At 40.1% G+C, this 11307-nt stretch overlaps 1 long non-coding RNA gene across 1 annotated transcript; it reads right to left on the bottom strand.

Annotated features, from left to right (window-relative positions):
- Positions 1–4410: 4410 nt before the first annotated feature.
- LOC115596764 (uncharacterized) lies at positions 4411–6440 on the bottom strand. The gene is made up of 2 exons (XR_003986959.1): positions 6047–6440; positions 4411–5443 (listed from the first exon to the last, which is right to left on the bottom strand). It is a non-coding gene; the product is annotated as an uncharacterized LOC115596764 (long non-coding RNA).
- Between the last annotated feature and the right edge of the window lie 4867 nt (positions 6441–11307).

Raw genomic sequence — 11307 nt, 5'->3', positions numbered from 1 at the left:
ATAGAAGAGCTGAGCATGAATCTGTGTGTGTCAGTGTGTCTTTGTGAGAGAGACTGAATGATCCGGTGTTGCGTGTCTGCGGGCTCCGCTTTTAGCTGTGAACGTCTCTACAGGCCTCTCTGCCTAGCCCTCATCTGTACATGTTCATCCATACTGCATAGCTGTGTTGTGCACCAGTCGTCATTAGAAGACAGCCCAGTGGATCCATAGCCTACTGTACCTGCCAATCACACACACACACACACACACACACTCACACACACTGATACACACAGATGTTCAGTTGCTCTGCTTCCTCAGCACCTGCGTTGAATTGCTAGTGGCTCTACACTACTGATATGGCTAATGCTAATTAGCTGCTGCATTAGAAATAACACAGTTCATGCTGATAGCCCTGCCACTCATTATTCAACAGGCCACATTAAAGCTGAGGAGAACCTGATTGCCTACAATGCCGCTCCTGTGTGTAGGAGAATGAAGCTTACATGTTAGTGTGGAATAGTCTGCCTTTATTGTCAGTAATCAGTACAAGGAAGTTTCTGTGCAACTCCTCAGCGGTCACACAAATAAAAACACCTTTATACTTTTTTATTCACGTGTGAAGGGATGATGTTGGAGTAGAATACTTTTTTTATGCGCATAGCATAATAATAACACTCAGTTTTTGAGCACACATTTGTTCAAATCTGTTAGTAAGCACATATTTGACTAGATAATCAATCTGCCTGACAGGTGTGGCAAATACAATGCACAGGTGTGCTTTGAAATGGTCACAACTAAAGCTCCATGTTAAAAGTGTCTTGAAAAAAAGATGTATTAGGCATTGAACTATGGATTCCAAAGAATAATGGGGGAAGAGGTTGTATCTTACCATACACCATACACAACATCTCCTTCCTGCCGAGTATAGTGTAAACAGGGATAAACTCTTGAGGAGAGCACTTAATGCCTTTGAAGAGTATTTGACTGCTCAAGCTGGTCACGACAACAAACTGCAGTTAGGTTATAAGACCTTATGGTGGACAAATTTCAACTCAAGGGCAAAAGCTCTGATGAACGTTCCTGCAGTCAGCATGCCAAGTGTACATTTCCTCAAAACTTGCAGCATCTATGGCATTGTGTTGTGTGATGAAACTGCACATTTGAGAGTGGCCTTTTATTGTGACCAGTCCAAAGAACACACTAATCATGTTGTGTAATCCGTACCTTGATTAGCCACACCTGTCAGGTGGATGGATTCTCTTGGCAAAGGAGAAGTGCTATCATGGATTTTAACTAATGTGGGCTCAAAGAAACAAAAGTGATGCGTATTTATGTTTGTTGAGTGTAGAAATACAGTATAGGTTTGGCAGCAGCACTCTCCAGTGGTTTGAGTACAGTGAAAGAAATCAGATAGGGACCACAATTAGCTCTGCTCGTGTGTATCTGTGTATGTGTGTGTGCGTCTTAATTAGTGTTTATGGTGTTGCTCCCCTGCTAGTTAAACTAGAGCAGCAGTATAACAACCTAATTGCCCTCACAGCCTCTTGAGGTAGAGCGGGACAGAAGGTAAGAGGGGATGGAGCGAGTGAAAGGAGGGATTGAAGAAAGAATGAATGAAACTAGGGCAATTAGGTAATAGAGATGCTTGTTTTGGAGCGGATGGCGCAGGACTGATACATTACACTCTTCTAAAAATATTAAATAAATACTACTCAAAGAAAGGATGAGAAGACACAAGGCGAGAGTTTACTCAAGTTGCATAACATACTTACATTGATGCTTACCTCAGACATTTCACCTTAATTATTCTGCGCACCCTCACAGGTGTTTTCACTTATTCTGACTAATTAGGCCGATTAAATTAGGTTTATGTTTGGCGCATCTACCCTGGGAATTGATAAGGTCACCAAACTCCTTGTACGAAAAAGCCTGTAAGAGGTGTACCTCCGCCCAAACAGATGCAACAGAAGTGGAGTCAGCGGAGATGATATCAATCACGGTATGTAAACTCACACAGATCTGAGATGCGGCGTTATTAGCTGAAAACACCTGTGTGGCTGAGTTATGTGTGGGCAGAAGAGCACAATTCAAATGCACAATATGTGAATCCTGCAGGTCAGAGATGGCCAGTTCTTGAGGAGAGGGTCGGGGTGCAGAGACAGGACCTTCTAGAGGAATGAACACCAAGAGTCACATCAGATTGGGCTTTAACTCGCACACGTTTACAGATGGGAGGAGTGCTCAGATACATTCCCGTTTATCAACCTAACTGCAGCAGCAATCTGCGGAGGTGACCTCTGTTATCAGGTGTTTATGTTCTGTGATTTTGACTGCTGAAAGTGAAAATATAACTGTAATTCATGGTCGCAATGTTATAGAGAGGAGAGTGGGAAATAAAGAAGGAGAGCGAGAGTCTCTGGTGAGTGCTGAGTTCAGCCACTGACCTGGACGTAAAAACACAGATACACAGATACACACACCCTCTGCAGTTAAATAATCTGGCTGTTTGGGTCAAATAAATACTATGAGGGAATCTTTTAACGTAACGTTTAGTTGCATTTGCAGACTTCCATCCTCTCTCTACCCTGGAAGTAATGATGAAACACATCATCACCTTGAATCAAACAACTCAACTAAATGTATAACAAAGATCATGTTTACACATTATATATGTAATGGAGAATTGGAAACATCTTTTGATGAACACGATTTCACTCTTTTATACACTTAATGCATTGGACATATAAAGGTGAGTAATATGAGCATATAGAACAAAGCATCCATGACCTCCGAGGCTTCGTGTTGTGCAATGTCTGCAGCTTTCACTTAAGCTACTTAAAGAACATTTATCCAGAAGAGCTGTTCAAATTCAACCTCCTTTGATATACCATCTATTTGTGTGGTTGCAGTATCAATCAAAATTCTACTTCTGCCTATTCATGTATCGCTGAATGACATAATTAATAGTTGGGGCAGGGTTTGACTGGCTTTATCCAGTTCTGTTAGACAATGAGAGCAGCGCTCAACACATGAAACATTCCGACACACAACATCCAAGAGAGAAAAGTACACTTGTTTATGTGAATAAACTTCTACACATACAGCGCATACCCAAAAGAGTTAGATGCACATGTGTCTCCATGGATGTGCACGCATACATCCTGGTACGAATGATCTCTTATCTCCGATATGAGTGTGGTTGTGTGTGTGTGTGTTTCTGTGTCAGAGTATGTACCCAGGCCTCGGAGGTTCCCCTTGTCATGCATTCTGAAATTTGCCCTGCGGCTGTTCCACCGAACAGCTGCTCTCTCCTCAAAGGCTCGCTCTCGTCTTCTGCTCCCATTCCTCTCAAGACCAATCTTTCTGCTTCTGTCTGTTTCCCTTTTCTCTCTCCATATCTCATTAGCTGTCATGCTTATGTTCCTTCTTCTATTTTCATGAGGGAATATACATGGAGTCGCACCTGGCTACGCCTCTCAGACCTCATTACCCTGTAAACATCTTCACACACTAGACATCCTCCAGATTTCAGTTACTTAATTTGTTCCCACAGAAAGATTTGCCAGTATGAGGACATTTTTCTTGTGTTACCCTAAAGTATGTAGAACTCTTTAAGGTCGTCTATAAACCGGAGATCTGCGGGTTTAGGTTACATTACAAAGTTAGAAGTTAGACCTGAGTCACAAATAGGATGCCTTTGGATACAACCTGGCACATTTTAAAGTTTAACTTGAGTGACTTGAGTGTGACTCCCCTTGGACTTGAAATATTAGATTTAAAAAGTCCATTATCGTTGGTATCTATGACAGATGGACAACACTAACCCAATGTTACTGCTGTACAAAAATAAATTCCTATACTCCTGTGGTCAACATACTGTATGTTCAACCAATGGCCAGTTAAAACCATAGCAAAACTGTGATCAGGTACTCAGTAGCTACCATTTGAGAATAGCTATCTTAAACTTTATGTCTATATTTTCTTAAACTTTAGCTTAAACTATTTTAACTATTAAACTAGCTATCGACTAACCAAAAATAAATACCCATGTCTACTGCAGAGTCATTTAACCCAGGAATGAATGACGACAAAAACCAGAATACAGCAAGTGTCCAGTGTTAAAGGGGTTTGGAGAAAATCGACAAAAGTCAAAAGACACGGCAAAAATCCACTTGGTTTTTGTCCGAACAAAACTTTAGTCTTCCTTCCACTTTTTTGTTATCTTACATGTGTGTAACAACCAGCACCACCAGTTATGATACTGAGCACAAATATGTAACAACCAACGAGCATTAGATGTCTTGTTTTGTTTAGTAAGAGGAGAGTAAATAAGTTCACTATGGGCCAGAATATCTGAAGCTCCAGGTCGCTCGGGAGGAATGGATTACAAACAGCAATGGTGAAACAAGACACACACGGACTCAGCAGTTATGTTTGAAGATAAGTACCAAATATTTATTATCTCCTTTCTCTCTTTCTTTCAAGTGTGTACTTTAAGTGCAACAAGAACATTGAAAAAATTACTTCAGATTCCCAAAACAAAACAATAATCACTTTTGTGACTTGCACTTGTTTTCCTTCTTCCAGATCTAACCAGGAATCCACCTGTTGAGTAAGTATATCTATTTGCTCCCTGGTATTTGAATGTTAGTTTGTGTATTATGGTGTTATTTAGGCACCACTCATTAATTTAGCACTATTTTGTGTTACGACTATTTTGTAGCCTATTTTAGAGTGCCACTAGAAAACCAACAGGTGATTCTTTTGACCCCTATTTAACACATAACTCAATTCAAACTTTAGTATCAACTGGTTCACTTAATGGAACTCAAACCCAACTTCAAAACACATGGGATGTTCAGAATGCATACAGTATTGCTCTCACTGCACTAACCTGAATTCTGTTGGAGGAAGAATGTAAATATGAAGATTATTCAAAAGCTACCATAACCTTTATGGCCCGAAATAGCCCAGAACAAATCACATAGTAAATTAAGGAACAGACATTACGATTAGATGTGCAATGCACTCAACTCGACTTAATCTCAACAATTGCCAAATCAATGCAGAGAGAGAATACCTAACAATCAGGTGCAAACATTTAAAAGAAAAACAATAATGATAACATGTGACGGATCACTTGTGTTTCAGTAAGTTCATCTTAGATTGTAGGATCCAATGGCTTGTAGAATCCAATGACTGTAGCATGGGGCAATTGAACACGATTGTCCTACCAATGCGTTGAGAATCCTTACGGCTGGACGTGGGGCAATTGAACACGATTGTCCTACCACTGTTAGTCTGACGTTTCAAACATATCTCATCCTCTTTAGATCCAGTTCTTGGGTTAGCTCGCCACTCCAGGACCAACTGTACTCCTCTCCAACAGAAGCAGCTGGCTGAAGAATCCAGGGATCTCGTCTCACACAAATGATCAACACAGGAAAACAAAAGACCTGGCCTTGTACCCACAAAGCCAGGGGAAAACAAATCAATAAGTGATTCAAATGCATTTTTTTCCTTGATCTGAATCATTATGGCATTGCCATTTTACATTAAATGATATAATGCCTTGTATCTCTTAACTAAAATACCCTTGTTGCATTTAATCAAATAAAACACCTTTAACAATTTGGCATTCTTCTTCTTCTCCAAAAAAACAAAACAAAACAACAACAACCATGTAATCTCTATGGTCATTCTACACAACACACTGCATAGGCTTAGCTTTGTATAATTTTAGCCTGAAATAGCAACAGGCACCTCCAATCCCGGTACAGGCCAAGGGACATGCTAACACCAACTCAGTCAAGGATTAGTTATCTATATACACATTCTTTGGCATCACAATTGGGCACTAGGAAGTTAAGCTGCTAATCGACATTACTGTTGCAGCCAACAACGCTAGCATGAGTAATGCTAATGACGCTAATATAGCTAGCGCGGTAGTCGCGACGCTAATGCTAATGCTGCTAAGCTAGCGGGAGAGCCGCGACGCTAATTTATCGCTTCTTTCTTTACAAACACAAACCGAAGTCACACACCAGCATCTTAGACAACTCACCAAGAATTTTCCTTTGGCTAATGGCAGCAGAATTGTTACCACCACAGGTCTTTTGGATGAGAGCAATGATTCAGTTATCTGGCTTTTACTAGTAAGTAGCTGATGCCTTCACTGTCCAAACACACGTCCCTTTTCTTTAGCTGCTCCGGTAGGAGGAAAAAGATTTCTTAGATGCACTGGCAAGTTCAAGTGTTTGACAGACGTGGATAACGTCCATAAAGTCAAAGTCAAATCTCAAACTATATTATCACATGACCAATATATATATTGTTGTTTTATAATTTCTGTTCATAGTGTTATCAATAGCCACAGGTTATATTGTTTATCCATCAGTAAACCCCACCTTCTCATATTGGTCATTTATTTGACTTTAATTGGGTTTTAGTAACCAGGGGTTACATGTGCCATTTCATTTCAATATAAAGTGTCTTCTCAAAACTTGAACTCTAAATCTTTAGTTCATTTTCCATCTCCTCCATCTCTCTCTGTCAGTTTTAACCCGACACCCCCTCTACTGCTCCACCTTACTTTTCAATTAGAAAAGTAATGGAAGTGAAACATGACAATGAGGCATTTTTCTATTTCTGCTGGCCGGAGAGGAGCAGACTATTGAATACTGGATGAGAGGAGAGAATAAAGCATAGAAGCAGGCGAGCTGGTGGCTGCTATGAGATGGAAGTGACACGCTCTCTCACAAAACAGAAACGCACTATCGCCCATTCTCTGCACGTCCCTCCATTTTTCATTTTATCTAACACAACTTTCTGTCTCTCATCACAGCTTCCCCCTCTTGAATCACTTTTACCTGTCCATTGCTCCCCTCTAATCTCACTCTCTCTGTGTTTCTGACAAAGTCTTTTCCCATCTACACCCTCCCCCTCCGTGGGCTCTTTAGATTTTTAATGAGCCTATATTTAGCTTTGCTGGATAGGAGAAATGCTTCTTTTTTTACCCAGAGCAGCATTTCTCCTGTCACCTTGGACATTTTTCCCCATCTGCCACATTAGGTTTGTGTCCTACCTTGTACCACTCTCTCTACCTGTCTGTCGTTCCTTCCAAGGGATTCATTATGACATATTAGATGCATTAGTGGAGGGAATGGAGGCCAAGTAGGCATGTATCCAAAAAAACAACCTGTTTTTTCCATTAGTTCCTCTCATATTTTGTAGGTGTGTTTGTGTGCGGGTAATACCCACATCCATATTTTAAATGTCCAATAGACATTTCACTGTTCCTAAGAAGAAGGGCAACAGAGCGCATGGTGACGTCTGAAAGTCTCTCCTTTTGACTTTTTGTTGTCTTTCCGACTCTAGATTACATTATCCATCAGTCTAGTGCAGGGACCTACAGTATACTCTAAATGCTGCAGCTTATGTAAAGAGAAGTAATTCTAAAGTAACGGGATAATTTATTTTGGCAGTCTTAGTCCTTATACATTTCCCTGTGTCATATGTGTCAGTATAAAATAAAAGGCTTTATTTCATACTGACACACATTTTGCACATTCAAACATGCAACAGCAGTGCCTAAGTTTTGCCATTTTAAATATTCACAATTCAAAATTGTGTAATACAAAGTATTCATTTGCATTGTGTGTTTTACATACATTTTCAACCATTTTAAAAGATGGTCTTATAATAAAGGCCTATGGAGGAAAGACTCTCCGGTACACGGAGGATGTTTTTTAATGTTGTAACACAGATGGCCATGGGGGGAATAAAGCCAGCAAAAAGAAACATGGGGTGACCTTGCTGGGCTCCATCCCAGGTGAACATCATCCAGAACCAATCACAGTAGAGCAACCTTGGGCCTAAGGACTGCGTTTGATTTCAACATTGAAAACTGAATGCTGATGTTCATTCTATAAGTCTAGGACGTCTTTTCGCCCTCTTTGCAAGTAACTAAAATAAGGGTCATCAATGTCACAAAACACACATTTGTGTGTTTCTTTCAATTTTTTGTACATTTGTAGTTTGAAATAGAGACAATATTGATAAGTGTGAGGATATTCCTCCAAAGTCATATGATCTACATGAAGATATAATTCAAAGAAGTGTAATGTTTAATGTAAAATCATAATTAAATAAATAAATATAGAACTAGGCTGTGAGCTGCCTGCAGGAACCTTCCAGGACATCATAGTGGGAGCAGTTTTCTCCAAACATATTACTGTTGTAAGGTGTTTGTGCAAGTACAGCGTTAAAACTTTCACTATTCCAAACAGGGACTGAGGTGCAAAAGCTGAAGAAATTAAAACTTTCTTCAAAAATATGTACCAGTCCTTGTTCTGTCTCTTCCTTTGGAGTGAAGAACGGAGACCAATTTAATTGCAGAGTCACTCTTTTAGATATTTGACTGATAACATAAGAGTTATTGATTTCATTTCATTTTCCTCTTCTGAGGTGGTGCCCCTTAAAATGAGAGCAAAATGATTGAGATTCCACTCCACAGTTTATTAAATAGAAGGTTGGAGGTTTGATTCCAGAAGGCACATTTTTTTAAATCTCTAATGTGCAAATACTAGCCTATCGTCACTCTGGAGCCAGATGAAGGAAATGCATCCAAATGTCTCAACTGTGAATCTTTTCTTAAACGACTTTTCAACTTAAAAAATGCTCACTGGGGTAAGATGGGCTGATTTCCAAACCTAATTTCTGTATCTCCACTTTCGTTTCTTCTAATGCCTCTGATCCAGTCTGACATGTCTGCACCTCAGCCTGCACACTGCCTGTTGCATCATACCATGGGCCAATAATCAAAGTCACTAACAGCTAACATTTTCTTTGGAATTGATTTTAAGACAATATCCGACAACTGGAGGAGGGATGCCGTCCAGTTCAGTGGCTTCATCATCATATTTATGAACACAAAGTTAATGTAGATTTACTGCACACACCTGGAAGAGGCAAACACACTCACTAGTGCAGATTATCTTTTGAGTTTCTTGGCTCAATAGCTTGGTTAACTGTCAGAGGACTACTTTTTTCTTTTTCTTGTCAGGCTATTGTGATGGCAATGATAAGGCAAAATACAGTGGAAGGCCACCCTAGCTTCAACAGCACACCATTTTGTTTTAAAACATCCAGTCCAGGGGTTTGAAATCTGCCTACAGTGCAGCTGAAGTGATAGTAAAGAAGAAAGATCATATGTTATCTGAAATAATAGGATGCAATAGTAGCTGATTTCTACCTCCTAGAGGTGGAACAGGCAAAGCTTGTTTTCTTCTGTTATAAGTTGGACGATTCTTTGCATGATACACAATCTGCTCTGCTCAGGCACACAGACTGAGAAATGTTCCCATGATTATTATGTTAATACATTTCAGAAATCAAAGGAAAGCATTCTTTAAAAAACAAGACCCCCCTGGTCATTTACAACAAAGCCTGCATTTCCCTGTGCAAAAGGTTGTGACCCCGCCATGGAAACTGTTGCCACTTAAGGTACACAGGTTCCTCTGGCACACACATACAGACAAATTAGTGCTGGGTGGAAGCTGGAGTAAAACACAATAGCAGGAAACACACACATACACACACACACACACACACACACACACACACACACACACACACACACACACAGAAAAACTGTGGAAAAAATATGGTAGATAGAGTACATGCATGTTTAAGGAAGAACAAATGTGCTCAGGTAGGAAAAGACACACACACACACACACGCACACACACAGGGCTTTTCTCAGCTGTTAAGACTGTTTTTCCGTGCTGGTGGGGGATCAGTGCTGCACCATTAAAATTTAAGCAGAGCTCTCTGTCAGGAAACTGTTCTTTTATCACCTTTGGGTACTACATGAACACATTTACTTCACATCTGATCATCCTGTCTTTCGTCCACAGCTCCTCTCCTTCATCCTTCACGCCTCTCGGCTCTTTCACTTCCCCTTTCACCTGATGTTCACCTCTCCTTTCCTCAACCCTTTTAGAAACAGAGTTGTGAAAACCGGAGTGTCGACCAGCAAGATGCTTGCTGTTTGTTTTACTGTTTCAGAAAAGGATCAGTATTATTTTCAAGTTGTTTCCTGGCTAGTCCCTTTTTTTTTTCTCATACCCGGCCTCTTGTGTTACCCCTGGCCTCGACTATACACAACTTTCTGTGTGATGCCTTTCTCTGTATTTCTCACCTTTCTTCTCTGGTGTTTTATTAGGTACAGTATGTATTGTATTTACATTTCCGATGACCATATATGTGGGATGTGCTGCATGTGAAAGCCAGGATCAAAAAACTAGAACCAAATGTACTCAGGCCTATTTGAATTGTAAACTAAAAATAAATTATATTTAATAAATGTGAGGAAAATGAGCCTGCTAGTCGACTGACTAATAATGGTTTTGCTACTATTCAGCCTCATTACTATTCAGAATCTTATCTCCCATATAATTCAATTACATTTAATAGCATTCTTTATAATACCTGCTTTCTGTCCATCGTTCAACTCTCTCTACTCCTTTTTCTGCTCTCTTGTCTTTTTCTTTCACAGTTTTTTTTCGTCTGCCTAGAGTCATCGAGGACAGGCTGATCTCCTGGCTGCAGCCTGAACACACATCTAAACCCATGAACACACACCTTAATCAGGAAAGGGATGGGTTCCTTTTATAATAGATCATCATGCTGCATGGCCGTGTGCGTGCATCTGTGTGTCTGCATGACGTGGGCCACATTCTGGGTATGTGTGAGGGCATGCGATGGAGGACAATAACAGGTGATCAGGAAACGGGGGAACTCCAGGAAATTCTTCGGGGCATGGGAGAGAGCAGCCGCAGGAATGTGCAAACAAGACAAATACGTTCAGGAACATGAATGCACGCACACGTGCAAGTACTTATTCATATTCGCTGGTGGTAGGTTTTCAGCCGGAGCCATTCATAATTTGGCTCTTTTATATCCTGTGGTGCAAATTTATTTTTCCCCCAAAAGGTTAACATCGTAGAAATATCAAACCCTGAATGCAAAGTAAATCATGAAGGTAAGTAGAGCAACGGTTGTAACTTTTAAGCCAGATGTAACATTTTTTCTGTCAGTTCTAGACTTTTAGAAGGTCTTTTTTCAGACCTCAAGTGTGGCAGAGTAGAGCAAAGGATTTTCATTTTTAACATGTTTCTTTTAGACTGCACTTTTTCTTGAGTATTATGTTATAAAGTGCAACAAAACATTTCCTAAATAAACAGAAAAAAACTACAGCTGACTGAATCAAAATGTTCTAGATAAAACTGCAATGCCAAACATGAACAAATGTGTTGAACCAG

Source organism: Sparus aurata, chromosome 2, assembly GCF_900880675.1.
Source record: "Sparus aurata chromosome 2, fSpaAur1.1, whole genome shotgun sequence".
NCBI lineage: Eukaryota > Metazoa > Chordata > Actinopteri > Spariformes > Sparidae > Sparus > Sparus aurata.
This window is presented reverse-complemented; position numbering and strand designations above follow the sequence as displayed.